This window comes from Podarcis vaucheri (assembly GCF_965113315.1).
Source record: "Podarcis vaucheri genome assembly, chromosome: 9".
Taxonomy (NCBI): Eukaryota; Metazoa; Chordata; class Lepidosauria; order Squamata; family Lacertidae; genus Podarcis; species Podarcis vaucheri.
The window spans coordinates 37,924,346-37,939,464 of NC_138767.1; the positions used below are offsets into that span (position 1 = coordinate 37,924,346).

General features: G+C 42.9%; 1 long non-coding RNA gene across 5 annotated transcripts in view; it reads right to left on the minus strand.

Moving 5' to 3' along the window:
• LOC309540710 overlaps nucleotides 1–14,380 on the minus strand; it is a 127,917-nt gene extending 113,537 nt beyond the window's left edge. For all 5 annotated transcript variants that reach the window (XR_014223409.1, XR_014223410.1, XR_014223411.1 and 2 more), the window contains exons 1-2: nucleotides 14,209–14,380; nucleotides 89–252 (exon numbers count right to left, since the gene is read on the minus strand). This is a non-coding gene — a long non-coding RNA (uncharacterized lncRNA). The remainder of the gene's footprint in view (nucleotides 1–88; nucleotides 253–14,208) is intronic.
• Between the last annotated feature and the right edge of the window lie 739 nt (nucleotides 14,381–15,119).

Consider the following 15,119-nt stretch of genomic DNA (forward strand, 5'->3'; position numbering starts at 1 on the left):
GTGGTATTTAACAATGACATGATAGTGTGATGTGACAACCCACCATTCTCAGTGTAATCAATTAAGCCTTGGCAAACTCAAGGCATACCTGGAAGCTGAGATATAGCATGATCCAGTAGCAACCACTGTTAACTCCAGGTTTGGTAGAGGCCTTGGACAAGATCTTGTATGTGGGCCCACCTTCTCCTTGTCACTGTCCTTAAAACCCTTTGAAAGCAGATTCCCAGATAAGCCCCACCTCCCAGGAAGTCGCTGTACAGAGATAAAGCAGAGGTAAATTCTTACTGGGCAGGGCAGTTCCAGCCTGATCTTCCAGGCTTTTCTGTTCTTATGCTCAATCTTTCCTATAGCTGAGCTTGCATTGTGAGGGAGGCTAGAGTGCAATTTCACCACCCATACTGATATTCCTACTCCTGTTCTGCAGAACCAGACTTTACATCCCTGCTGTCCCTACTTCTAATCCAGGGTCTGCCCCACACTTGGACATTTTCAAAGGGACAGCCACTTTGCCTAGAGTCCTTGTTGCCATCCCATTCTTTCAAAGTGGGTTTCCTAGCATCTCTGGTGGCAGAGGCTAGAAGGTCATGAAGTTTCCCATGGAGAGCATAGAAGTTCTTGAGGAGTGTGTGTCCAATGTAGGGTTGTTTTTTGTTGTTGTTTGGCTTAGGACTATCTAATTCCAGGGGTTCTAGTAGCTTGCAAGTGAGGTCCCGGCTCCTGGGCCAAAGTTCTGTCCCATTGAATCTGCTCCTGGCTCCTCCACAGTCATAACTGAAGAACTAGTGTTCTCCAGAACTCTGTGATAGCTCCTTTTCTGAATTTGTCTACTAGCCATCTAGCTGGAGGCTAGATGGAAACTTGGTGCAAAAGGAAAGGGGTATTGGATGGGCAGCGGACTTGAGAAATTTTCTTGCTTTTTACTAGAACAAAGCTGGGGCTGGTTGAAAAATAGCGGTGGCGATGGAAGAGTGAAGGAACCAGGTGCCATGATTTTTTTCCAGTACAAAAACCAAGTTCATAATCCTGTCAAAGAGGATTTCCTAAATAGGGAGACAGAAATCCTTGGTGATCTACTGCAGATCACACACAGATACTGATCACCTTCTGCCCACCCCAGGTTTGCCTTGTTCCCGACATGCTAGTTCTCTATGTGGAAGAATTTTTTCCTCGTTTTGTATGGAGAAACTTTTAACCTACAGTGGAACCTCAGGTTACATACGCTTCAGGTTACATACGCTTCAGGTTACAGACTCCACTAACCCAGAAATAGTGCTTCAGGTTAAGAACTTTGCTTCAGGATAGGAACAGAAATCGTGCTCCGGCGGCGCGGCAGCAATGGGAGGCCCCATTAGCTAAAGTGGTGCTTCAGGTTAAAAACAGTTTCAGGTTAAGAACGGACCTCCAGAACGAATTAAGTACTTAACCCGAGGTACCACTGTATGAGAGTCTCCACCTGCAGTCTGCAGATACACCCCAGATACTGGTTTGTTACCTCAGTAAAAAGTAGGCCACACACAAAGAAGATGATTGAATCCCCCCCCCCTTTTAACATATCATTTTGAGAGGCTATGTTATTTCTTCCCTCCTTCCTTAAGCAATGGAAAGTTCAGGGAGCCTTTCTAAGGCATGCTCTCTCTTTTTTTTTTCAAATGAGAAAACATACTAGAGTTTATTTGTTATATAGATTTGAGACTATTCTATTTTTCTGCCTGTGATTTAATTTTATAGATAAGAATCTCTCTTCCACCCTTGCCCATTACTCATACTCTGTTTTGACCCCTTAAAACTATTGGTCTGAAACCACACAATGCTCTGCAATCTGCAGCCCAGGTACCCACATCAAGGGATCTGAAGCATCTTATTGGTGGCTTCTGGCTTTGCATCAAAGCCAGACCTTCCTCCAAGTATAATTCCTAACAATAAATTTGTCTCCTATAAATCCATTCTGTTTTCACTAGCTGTAACTCATAGACTGCTATTTCTTTATTGTTATAGCTTTGTTTACTGTCTTTCTGGTATTTCTGTTACAAATTTAAAGACCTCGTGGGACCTGTATATCTCAGTCTTTATTCATTAGCCATCAGAAATGTTTCTCTTAGTAGCAGCAGTTGTTTGTTTGCTTGTTTGTTTCTGTGTTTTAAGTTGAGAGATGAAAAATTGCCATTGCATGCCTCTTGTCACAATGTGACATGGTTCTAACAGGGCTGCATACCTTCTCTTTGACAGCATAGCTATGGCCAAGCCTTTTTGCTGAACCAGGAAAATCTAAAGCATCCCATCTCTGGAAAGCTATTTTGTTCGTGACCTTTTTTGAACATGCTCTTTACCTTTTGGGGATCTACTAATTAGCTTTTAAGCCTGCCCTCAACTGATTTTATTTATTTAGTTTTTTACATACCACCATTCATTTCAAGAGGAAATACCAAGGTGGTGATGTGCTCAGCATTCTCTGAAGCTGGCAATAGGCTGGGTTGGAAGATTATTTTTCCTAGCTCTCACCTGTGGAGGGACCACCAGGAGGACCTCATCTGCTGCTCTTAGAACATGGGCAGGTCAATGTGAAGGAAGACATCTGCTACTTGAGGATGCTATGGTAGTGGAGAAAGAAGCCTTATTTGCTATCACCACCGCTACATGGAAGACACAAAGATGTGCTCGTACTCATGTTCCGTCAGATTCATTCAGGAATTTTTGCCACCTGCATTGTCCTTCTTGCTTCAGAGCCTGAAGTTCCCCAGTATGCCAGGGAGATATCTGAGCTCCACAATGTTAGAGAGGACATTTATTTTGTTCTTGTTTGTTGCATTTATATTCTACCTTTTCTTCAAGGACCTCAATACGGTTTACATGGTACTCCGACTCCTCATTTAATCACTACGAAAAGCTTGTGAAGAGGCTGAAAAGCAGTAACTGGCCTAAGGTCACCCAGTGAATTTTATAGCTGTTTCAGTGTTGTATTTTAAATTGTTGTGACCCTCCTTAGGAACTTATGGTAAAGAATGAATAATAATTCTTCTAACAAGAACAATGACCGCACTCTGAGCAACTTGTCAACCATAGCATTTGCTCTATAGTGTAGAACAGGGGTAGGGAACTATTTTGGCTCTGGGGGCCTGATTCGTATCAGATCTAGCCTTATTGGCCAAATTGGACAGATGGGGGCACCTGTTAGTCACCTCCATCATAATGTTGTCAGGTGATTTGGCACTTTGAGGTTACAAAGTCAGGACGTCATGCAGGGTTTGCAAAGAGCCCTGTGTGGTGATTTAGAATTCCTTATGCTTTGACTTTACTGCTCATCAGCTAATGGATGGTACAGATGAAGCCTGATTTCTGCAAGCATTGATTGAGTGAGAATGGAGAACTTGCTAGCACACCTGATCCAGCAGGCTTCAGCTCTCAGTGGATGCATGATTGAGCCAAAGTCTGCTTTCCCTTGCCAATGGGAGTGCATTTTAAGGCTTCCTATGCATTGGCAGCTGCATCTCAACTTGCCACACACCTGAAATCACATGTGACATCTGGTGTGGGGCAAGTGGGCATGGTTTGGGGAAAATGACCAAATCTGAACCCCTAGTGGGCCAGATATGGCCCACAGTTCAGAGGTTCCCTACCCCTGCTGTAGAGTTTCAAGCCTTGTATGCAAAGAAAGAGCCAGGACTGCAAAGGAATAATCTTCCTTTGAATTTTCAGTCACCTGGTGTCATATGCTGCCATGGGATTGACAGATTGCTTCTAGTTCCACAGGGACCCCAATCCAGAAAATTCACCTTAAAGGTATTAGGAAAAAATGAAATTCAGCTGAGATTTTAGTAGGGGTGGAGAACTTGTGGGCCTCCAGATGTTGCACTGTACCACCCATCATGCTGGCTGGGGCTGATGGGAGTTAGAGTGCAACAGTATCTGGATGACATGATCCCCAACTCCGGATTGTACCATAACTTGCATGAAAAGCAATTCTGCAGTTACTTCAGTCAAATAGTTAATTTTTTTCATTAATTTTTTTCTAATCCATACAATGAGAGACAGACTATTTCTGGATCTCATATATCTCATATTGGACAGTACTTTCTGGTGATGTTTAAATACATGGGAAGAGTTCACTGCAACCTCTCTGGTATTTTGTTGAAACAAAGGAGGGAAAGAGTCCATAAATATCTCCAGTAGGAGCATGTATGAGACAGAGACAGACCTGGTGGCAAATATAATATTGTCTCATGCCACCAACATGAGACCACCAGAGAAGCACAAGACAACCAAATAGAGGATGGAACAAAACAAAATAAAGAAACAAGCCTGAATTCATGCAAAAACATTTGGGAAAGGCTTGGATTTGGTCTGGAAACATTTTAGAACAGCACATTTGCCTTGTTTGTTTTTCTAAATCAGTTCACTCTCCCTTAATTCACTTTTAAGATACAAACTTCTGAAGGGAGTTGTCTCAGAATCAATATTTTACATCTTGTACACATGTTGAGCAGCTCCCCCCAATTCTCCATTGTGTGCCTCCCCGTATCATTGATGCTAGCATTTTTATTTTAAACAAACTAACAAAAGGATAAAGGATAAGCAAAGCAAGTCTTCACTGCATTTCACATGATTTTAAGCAGAGTTAGCAGAATATAGGTTCTAGTTCTGCTTGCCCCTCTCAGCAGTTCATGCTGTTCTGAAACCTGTTCTCAAATTTCTCAAAAATAATAATAATTCCTACCCTGGGAAGGAGCTCCCAGCTTTCTACCTCATTCTCAGAGGGCTTTAGAATGTCTTTTTACTTTTAGCAAGCATGGGATTGAGTTTACCTTGTTGTTACAAGGCAGACATGGGTAGTTTGTTTCCTCTTCCCTTTCCATTAAGCATTTCACCAACACTTCCATGTCTTCCCAGCTGTTTGCACATCCTGAGCTTCCCCTCAGCTTCAGTTGAACCATGGGAAACCAGTTACAGGCTCACTGATTTTGTTTTTAAGGGAAGTTCCTCCTGTTACCTCTTTTAAAAAAAATCCAACACTGATGCCTCTAAAAAAATTAAGATTTAACATTAAAAATAAAAAACAACAAACAGCTGTCAGATATCTAGATAGTAAGAAGCCTCCCCACTTTCCCAAGCTTACAGGAAAGCCCATCTAAGGATGCCATGGGGCTTTCAAGAAGCACAGGTACCTGAGAAGGGTGCAGAGTGTAGAGCATTAAAGAGATTAGATGTACAGTGGTACCTCGGGTTAAGTACTTAATTCGTTCCGGAGGTCCGTTCTTAACCTGAAACTGTTCTTAACCTGAAACACCACTTTAGCTAATGGGGCCTCCTGCTGCCGCCATGCCGCCGGAGCACGATTTCTGTTCTAACCCTGAAGCAAAGTTCTTAAGCTGAAGCACTATTTCTGGGTTAGTGGAGTCTGTAACCTGAAGCGTATGTAACCTGAAGCGTATGTAACCCGAGGTACCACTGTAAAATAATTCAAAGGATGCTTGCTAACAACACTTGGACACCTTGAAAGTAGGATAAGCAACAACACAAGCCCTGTGCCCCATTCATGAGAATTTCACTAAAATTTGATCTCCCCTCTGATAATTTCTTAATGAATTAAGTTGCCTTATACTGTCAGACCATTGCTCCATTTGTCTCAGTACTACTGACACTGGCTGGCAGGAGCCCCAGGATTTGAGACAGAGATCTCTCCCAGCCATACATAGAGGTGCCAGGGATTGAAAGTTGACCCTTTTGCACCCAAAGTTTATGTTCTGCCAAGGAGCTATAGGTCTTCTTTTCTCATTAATTGATGGAGAAAGGTGGGTGGGTGTGCAGAATAAAGGTTTGGCACAGCACGATGCTATGACCAACACATATTGTGAAGATCCCATACACAAACAGCAACAAACTCCTTCTGGCTAAGAGCATGCCTCAGATCATGTAAAATACAATATGGGGGCTGTATAAGGATGAGCTCATAATCAATTCATATGATCACAGCAGCACATTCCACCTGCTCTGATCACAGAGAGCTCTGTAGTTGGGGTCAAGTGCTACCCAATTCACATTTCCTTTTCCCCACATTAGCACATGCCCAATCATGGACGCGGGTGGCGCTGTGGGTTAAACCACAGAGCCTAGGACTTGCCGATCAGAAAGTTGGTGGTTCGAATCCCCGTGACGGGGTGAGCTGCTATTGCTCAGTCCCTGCTCCTGCCAACCTAGCAGTTTGAAAGCACGTCAAAGTGCAAGTAGATAAATAGGTACCGCTCCAGCGGGAAGGTAAACGCTGTTTCCATTTGCTGCTCTGGTTTGCTGCTCTGGTTCACGGCTTAGTCATGTTGACCACATGACCCGGAAGCTGTATGCCGGCTCCCTCAGCCAGTAAAGCGAGATGAGCGCTGCAACTCCAGAGACGGTCACGACTGGACCTAATGGTCAGGGGTCCCTTTACCTTTTTAATCATGGATTGGAAGTGCTCACTGTGCAAACTCATTTTACCCCCAAGTGTAAAGGCACTTAGTAAATAGGAAAGTCAGTTCTCACTAGGGATGGAGAGAAACAAATTGAGTTCCTCTCAGTTTCTCATTCTTAAGTTCAGTTTACCCCCTTTCAGCATCAGTTTGCATTTTTTCTTTAAAAAATGAAAACCCATGCACTTTCAAATATAATTTCCTCTCCAATATAGATAGTTTTGCAAGCAATTTTCTTTAGCATTGTGCATTTTTGCTCATTCTGTTCCCTCGTATTTGGTATACATTTCTGCTTGGAGTAGTGCAGTGCAAAATTCAGAGATGTGCAAAATTCAAGTGGCTGCATTTCATTTCAGGTATTGGGGAGGGGAGTGCAAATTTGGCTGCATTGCCTTAATATGCGAACTGTCAGTTTCTTTCCCCATCCTTAGTTCTCAAATAATTGGTGGTGGTGGTGGTTTGTGCCCTGCTCCTTGCCTTACAAATAGTTTTCTTTTATTAGCTTGGCAAGCTGTCACCTACTATGCAAATCTAGTTTTCACAACTTTTACAACCCCTCTCTCAACAATCTGTGCCAATGGGGCAAATTCCCCTCTTGCGGAAGTCAAGGTTTCAACAAACCAGCACGGTTTTGAACACAAGTTACGTAAAATAGAGAGGAGGATAGCAAATGTGTTGACTTCCAAATACTTTGGACTACAACTCCCATAGGCGTGGCCAAAAACATGGATGCTGTAGTCCAGCAACATCTGCAGAGCACCATTTTGGCTGCTCCTGAAATAGAGGGTTGCAGTTCAAATACTGAATACTTTGTACAATTTAACATCCAAAGAGCAAGTATTAGCTTTAGTAACTGGAGGCTTTTTATATATCATCTTAACTTATGGTTATTCACCCTGAGGTTTTGGGGTGGGGTGCCTCAGAAATATGAACCAATGAATAACAAACAATATCAGGCTGACATATTTTTGTTTGGCTTTCGTCAGTATTTTAAACTTCGTTCTGAAATGTGCTTCAAGACAACTCTAGGAGATGGAGGCAGATTAAACGTCTTCGCAATCCCACACAAACACACGCACAGAGAGAACATTTTGCCATAATCACCTGCTTGTATTTATTCCTGTCCAGTTCTGCTAGGTCCTCTGGGGAAGAGTCAAGAGGGGAGCCTTGTGCCAAGGAGAAATAATGCAGCACTCTGTGCCAAAAGGAAATGTAGGATAATAACTATAATGAGGCTGAGTAGGGTGGCCAGGGAAAGAGCCTGTGGCTTCAAGAAGTGCAATGTGTCAGCGAGAGAGAACAGCGGCCTCGCTGGCATGATTGCAGCCGGAGCCTCAAGCTGTAAATCACTGCGCAGCCAACATGTCAAGAATGTTTGGCCACCCCTGACGCTCAGGCATCAAGCAACAAAATAACCTACTGTGCTAACCTCAAGTGGATAAGCCATGTGAACAGGCCAAATGCCCAGTGTCCAAGTCAAATTGCCAAAACTCAATTACTTTAAATCAAGAGGCCAGAAGTGATGAGAGTATATCTTAGAAACGTAATGGGGGTGGGGAGAAATTAGTTCAAAACACAATCTCTAAATTTTCTCATTCGTATTGAGAAAGCCGTTCCAATTCGGACTTTCAAAAGTAATCTGACATATACACATTTAATCCTGGCCCGATTCTGACACACAAACATGTCAATTTAGTGTTGCCGTTAACAAGTCGAGCTGCTTTCTCCATACCGCAGTCATAACCTCCATGGTCATTTTATAGCAGGGTGGATAACCTGTAGCCCTCCAGATATTACAGGATTGCAGCTTCCATCATTGCTGGCCATTAACCATGCTGTCTTGGTTTGATGGGAGTTGGCGCTCAATATCCTCTAAAGGGCAAAAGCTGAACGGAAAGATTTAGCTACCTAAGAGAATGCCTTCTTGATAAATGTTTAGTTTTCCAGGGGACAATTTTTTCCTCTCCCCACCTCCAATACTATTAAGATTTGTTTTACTATTAAGATTTGTGTACTAGATTCGGCTGAATCCTGAATCCCAAACTGAATTCGGCCAAATTATGGGGTGCAGGGAATGCAGACTTTGCTGCAGTCCGGAGGCAGCCCTGGATCACTGCAGGTTGAGTTGGGCTACCCAGAGTAATCCAGGGCTGTCATGGGGCAGGGCACTGGGCAGGAAGGAGAAGCAGGTGTTGGGCAGGAAGGAGAAGTGGTTAGGTGGGAAGTAGGAGAGGCTGGATGACAAAAAGGCCTAGGATAGTATAAGGGATCTATCAGACTTACTTTATCTTCCTGGAATAAAGTGGGGTGGGAATGGATATCTTTGGACGGGGTGTGCAGAGTGTTCTTTCATAACCTGCTTTCCCAAACATCCTCTCCTTCTACTGCCTGATATCAGAGTTCACATCAGATTTAAGAAGTGTATAGATTGGGAAGAGACAATTTCTGAATCTCAAGATGGGCAAGATAACTTGCTACTTAAGCTATAGACTTCCTTGCCCACACACAACAGCTAGAGACATTTTCATACAAGGCAATGGCAAATGGGCTCTTCAAAGTGAGTACGTGGAAGAGAAACGCTTTCATCAGCAACTCCCCTTCCCTCCTTTGGAAATCCAGCCACTGCACAACATTCCCTTTATCACACTTTTCTGGCAACCCTAGACTCAAATATTTGTGCTATAAAAATGTTGGCATGTCATTAGCAATCTCATTTGTTGTGCCAGTTCTATTTATTATCCCATAGCAAAGAATCTCTTAAAATAGGCAGGAGTAAGATGCAACATATGTTCTGCAGCACTTGAAGAATTATAAGCATATGGCCAATAAAAATGGAATTCTTATGTCTACATTTCCATACTGCATATGCCTTTGCCGGCACTGTAACTCCATCCAGATGCCAGTTTGAGAAACAGGTTGAGCTTCAGGTACGTATATAACAGAAAGAGCCTTGGAAAGTAGCTAAATACTTTGAATATATAAGGCTGGATCCAGACCAAGGTTGGGTGTGCAGTATAACCTTAAAGCACATTCAAAACACATTTCTCCCTTCAAAGAATTATAAGCAACCCTTAACAAACTACAGTGCCCAGAATGCTTTGAGGGGGGAAATGTACTTCAAATGTGTGCTTGCAGAGCCTTAGATTAGAAATCTAATCAGGCTATGACAGAACATAAATTCCACTAATTTCACTAAGTCTGTCCTAAGCATACCAAGTCTGAATCTAGCTCCTTCTCCTGGCTTCTGTCACTGTTCAGTTCCCTATGGAGGGGCAAGCAAATGGAAAGTGATGATAACAGGAAAGAGGTGAGCACACCCAAAGAGGAATGAGTCACTAAAGGCATCTTGTCCAAACATCCTTCAAAATGTATTCCATATTCTGAGCTTAGGTCAGCATAGTCCTCTGAACTCTGAAGACATAAAAGGTCCATAGGACATAGGGATTCCCTCTTCTCCACTCTTATTTGCAGCAGCACATTTGAAAGGGAACACATCACCTACACCGTCAGCTGATGCTACATAGATGTTGGATTGGCTCTGGTTCCAGTGATTCTAGGATCTGCTGAATTCATTGGAGCCTTGCACATCCTGCAAGTCGCAATGCCATTATGGCCATGTGATGAACCAACCTCACTTCCCATTCCCTAACCATATAGATAGATTTGACCTAACACACCATCCGATACCCAGCGAAAGTTGGGTTCCAAGCCATTTCAGTGGGGTATGAACAAGAGGGTGACCAATGGCAGGTTCCAACTGGACACACTGTTGTTGGGCACTGGGGACAGATGGCAGGATGGAGGGCATTTGGTTGACAATGGCTGGAATCAGGATTTGTAAAACCACGGGAAGCTTCAAGGCAGGAGAAAAGTTGCTTCAACAAAATGAAAAAAGAAACAGTGATCCATATCCTGGTGATCTCCTGATTAGAGTTCCGTAATGTGTTATACATGGGGCTACTCCTGAAGACTGTTCAAAACTGTGAACAGTGCAGCAAAAACAAATTATATTACACTGATCTAGCTGGAAATGCACCGGCTGCCTATTTGCTTGTGGGCCCAAAGTGTTAGTTGCACACTAAAGACTCAGAACTGAACTACATGCAAGAGCACCTGTCCACATATCTCAGGACCTGGGCCTTCCTTGCAGATCGCTTCTCACAATCCCATAAATGAGTGTTGCCTCTTATTGGGGTGTATGGAATAGAGCCTTCTCTGTGGTGATCCCCTACTTGTGGAATTTCCTCTAGAAATAAGGCTGTGTCCCTCACTGATGTTTTATAGATGACAGCTTAAAGCACATCTTTTCTCCTCAGGCATTTCAAAGAGGTCTGTGAATGATCAAAGATGCCATGAACAGAGGTACTTTGCCATTTGCTATTTAGTGATTTAATGTTACATGCTGACATTTTGCAAGGAAATTGTTTTTATTCTGTCATATGCACCGCCCTGGAATTATGTGGGATGAAGGACAGTATGTAAATAAAAATAATAAACCAACAAACAGGGGCTTCATGTCCTGGTGCTGTCCTTGGTGACAGCCTAAGCCCCACACCTCCATGGAGAATGGAATGAACTGAATGGGCCTGGCCTGGCGTTCCTACTGTACTCAAAAGCCTTTGGGTGTGTCATCATCTGTCATAGTAAGTGAGGGATCACATAGGATGAAAGAAGCCTCAGGGCATTCAGCTTGCTTACTCATTGACAGATTCAGGCTGCCCACTTGGGTGGCCAAGTCACTAGTTCCAGAGCAGAGGCATGTCACAGAGTCTTCTTGCTCATAGGGGGGTCTAACATCTCCTCCCCTCTCAAACTAGGCTACATCTGAATTTGAGGGTCTGTAGCACCTTTGATTCAGCATTAGTATAGACTGCTAAGTCACTGCTGAAGGGGAAGGTCATTGATGTATATACAGTGTGTGATTGTGGCATGGTGGTCATAGTGTTGGACTAGGACTAGGGAGACCAAGGTTCAGTTCCCTACTGACACACAATGCCTGCTGGGTGATTTTGTGCCATCCACTGACGGTCATTTAACTTATCTCACAGGGTTGTCATGAGTATAAGGGTGAGGGGATAGAACCATGTATGCTGCCTTGACTTCTTTAGAGAAAAGGCAGAATATAAATGTAATAAGTAAATAAATAATGTTATTTTTGAAGCTCTGCTGGATCATCAGAATGGCTCACGCACAGAAGGTTATGGAGACCAAACAAATACACAAGTATAAAAATACTGCCCAAATAAGGAGAAGGCCGTCGCTTTTTAAGTCCACTATTCTGCAATAACCTTGGATAAAAGAACTAATGTGATGTATTTGTTAGAGCATGGATAGTCAACGTGGTGCCCTCCATTTGTTGGACTACAATTTCCATCATACTTGGTCATTGACTATGCTGGCAGGGGCGGATGGGAGTTAGGGCCCAACAGCAACTGGCTATTTCTGCATTAGAATGTCATATTAGGAATGGAAAGACTTGGGTTCAAGAAGCTCAGCTCAGAAGCTCACTGGAAAACCTTGGGTCAATCACTACCTCTTAACCTAACTGACCTCACAGAAATGTAGAGAGGATAAAAATGAGGAACGAGGAGCCATGTACATTGCCTTCGCTTTCTTGAAGGAAAGGGGGTTATAAATAAATAAATAATAAAAATGAAAGGAGGCAACCTTGCAATGAACTGAGGTCTCCCTAAGGAGCACTTCCAAATAGGTTCCTAATAAATTGAGTTGTTCCCCAATCTCCAAGGGGAAGGAAAGGCTGTAGAAAGAAATAAGCAGCCAGCTATGTGCAAAGCATGGTGTGGTATACGACTGTGCTTTTGCAATGTTAGGCCAACAAAGGAAGAAATCTGACAGCAAAAGAAAATTAGTGACTCGTTTGGTTCCTATAAAAATAAAATCCCACCAGGCATTAACACTTTGTATTGTGGCATTCTGTCTGTTGCAAAAGGTCATGGCTCCCATGTGCAAGAGAAGCATTTAAGAATTGTGGTTGGCAGGACAAATATCTCCTCCTCCCATCTCACCAATCAAAATAAAATATAAAGTGATCCTTACAGGGCCAACCTCAGCCTTCCAATCATAATAAATAAAATTCCTTAGTGGGCTTCCCCCCACCCCACCCCCTGGATCTGTGTTTCCTTCACCTATTTAAAAAACTTAAATGGAAAGAGCAACGATGTAGGGAAAAGACATTTTAGGCGGGCCATTTGTGTTTGTGAGCTGGGTTATCTGAGATACACAGCTGAAACTGGACGTAAGCCTGAAACTGGAGTACAGTGTTGATTTTAAAATAATTAACGTTAATGGTATTTTCAGGACCAGCTTCCCCGCCCCTGTTCTTTGCCAAAAACATTTAGAGTGAGCTGTTTTATTCATAACCTAATGTGGGTGGGTGTTTTTTTTAATGACCTCTGTGTATATTTGTTATTTCTAAAGGACCTATTGTATGTCACTCAAATGCTGCAAATGTAGATTTAATTTAGCAAACCTGGATGTTGTTATGATAGCTATAACACAATAGTTTCTTGCTTGGAGGTTTTAGCAGTAATTAGCCAAAGACGGATATGGAAGAGTAAGGAAGGAGAAAATAAATTGGAAAACTGGAATCATCAGGCCCTCTAATAGTGAGTTCAGATGGTGTGCGTCATCATGGTTAGAGATAAAATGAGCAGGTTTGGGGGGGAAGAGGGAGGTATCAGCCAGCTCAAGAGAACACCAAGGGTTGCAAAAGTGTGTGTGTATTAAATGTATACCTACACCCACACATAAAGGCCAATGAGGAGTGTGCATGTGTATATGACAGATAGCTTTGCTTGAAAAGTTAACACAAAAATTAAGAGTTGCTCATGAACAGAAAAAGAAATATAATTTTAAATTCATTTGGTATAAGTTTATTCAGAGAGCATGATCTCCACAAGCATGTACAGGATTTGACTGTGGACACAATGCACTGGTCTTGGTTCTTTGTATTTTCTTTCAACAATGTAATATGAAGGGAGGGTTGAGTGTTCAATTTGTGTATGTTTAAAATTTAATAAGGTATATGTATATGTGGATCATATATGCATACAAATATATGGCTGTACATGCTCAGTAGTAGTCACAGAACAGTGTGTGTCTATGGGGGGAGGAGATGGAAGACTGAGGAGAGGGCAAATTGATAATGGAATATCCTGTAAGAGGGTTTCATTGTAAAATTGCATATATGAAAATGATATTTACATTACCAATAGACAACTATGTCCACAGTGTGGATGTTGCAGAATTCTGACAAAAATGCAAACAGGAGCAGAAATTGCCAGTGTTTGCTTATTTTCCCCTATGTCTGGAACAGAAATCAATCCTGCAAATATGTTCAGTATTCACTGTGATTGTTGCTTTCATTGTGCAGACCATATGTAATTGACTATACTCCCCTTGCTTCTATTTGCATTGAATTACATTTGCAAAATGAAAGCAATGAAGAGCAATAACATAATGGTGATATAATTTACATAATTAATTATCCAAGTTACAAAATTTCACCAAAGTTGACGGTGAGACAAATAATGTAGTTCTGGGCAGAAGATGACCTGCAGCAGAATGGAAACAATGCTGCATGCAATGAGTACAGGATGCAACAACAAAAAACCAAGGCCTTTTTATATCCCTAGTCCACAGTGCTGCTGTATTATTTATTTTGGCCCAGGCTATAACAGGACACCTGCTTGAGACATCCTACACTCAATTCCAATACGGAAGCAAATCCCAAATGTGGAATACTCACTGGATTCACATAGTCTTGCCTTGCTTTTTGTTGTTACTTTCCTGTCATTAATTGGGATCTGAACATAATGTAATGCTGTGCAGTGGTTAGAGACCCTGTTTCAGATGTCCACTTGACCATGAAGTTACTGTCTCGCAGTCCGGGGTCCAACTTGGTGCCCTCCTTAGTACTGCTCCCATCAGCCCTAGTCATCACAATCACAGTGATTATGACCTTGGTCATTATGATCCACTATAATGATGTGACTTAGGCCCCATCTGCACTTAAAGCAGTCTCATATCCCTTTAAACAGTCATGGCTCCCCCCCCCCCAAACAATGCTGGGAACTGTAGTTTGTTAAGGATGTGGGGAGCACTTAAAGTAAAGGTAAAGGGACCCCTGACCATTACGTCCAGTCATGGCCGACTCTGGGGTTGCGGCGCTCATCTCGCTTTATTGGCCAAGGGAGCCGGCGTACAGCTCCTGGGTCATGTGGCCAGCATGACTAAGCCGCTTCTGGCGAACCAGAGCAGTGCACGAAAACGCCGTTCACCTTCCCGCTGGAGCGGTACCTATTTATCTACTTGCACTTTGACGTGCTTTCAAACTGCTAGGTTGGCAGGAGCAGGGACCGAGCAACGGCAGCTCACCCCGTCACGTGGATTCGAAACACCGACTTTCTGATCGGCAAGTCCTAGGCTCTGTGGTTTAACCCACAGCGCCACCCGCATCCCTTTGGGGAGCACTTAGGAGACCCCTATTCCCCTCACAGAGCTACAGTTCCCGAAGTGGTTTTAACATTCAAACCCTCTTCCAAGAGAACTCTCAGGATTGTAGCTCTTGTAATGGAAATAGGGGCCTCCTAACAACTCTCAGCACTCTTAACAAACTTCCCAGCATTCTCTGGGGGTAGCCACATCTGTTAAAGGGTA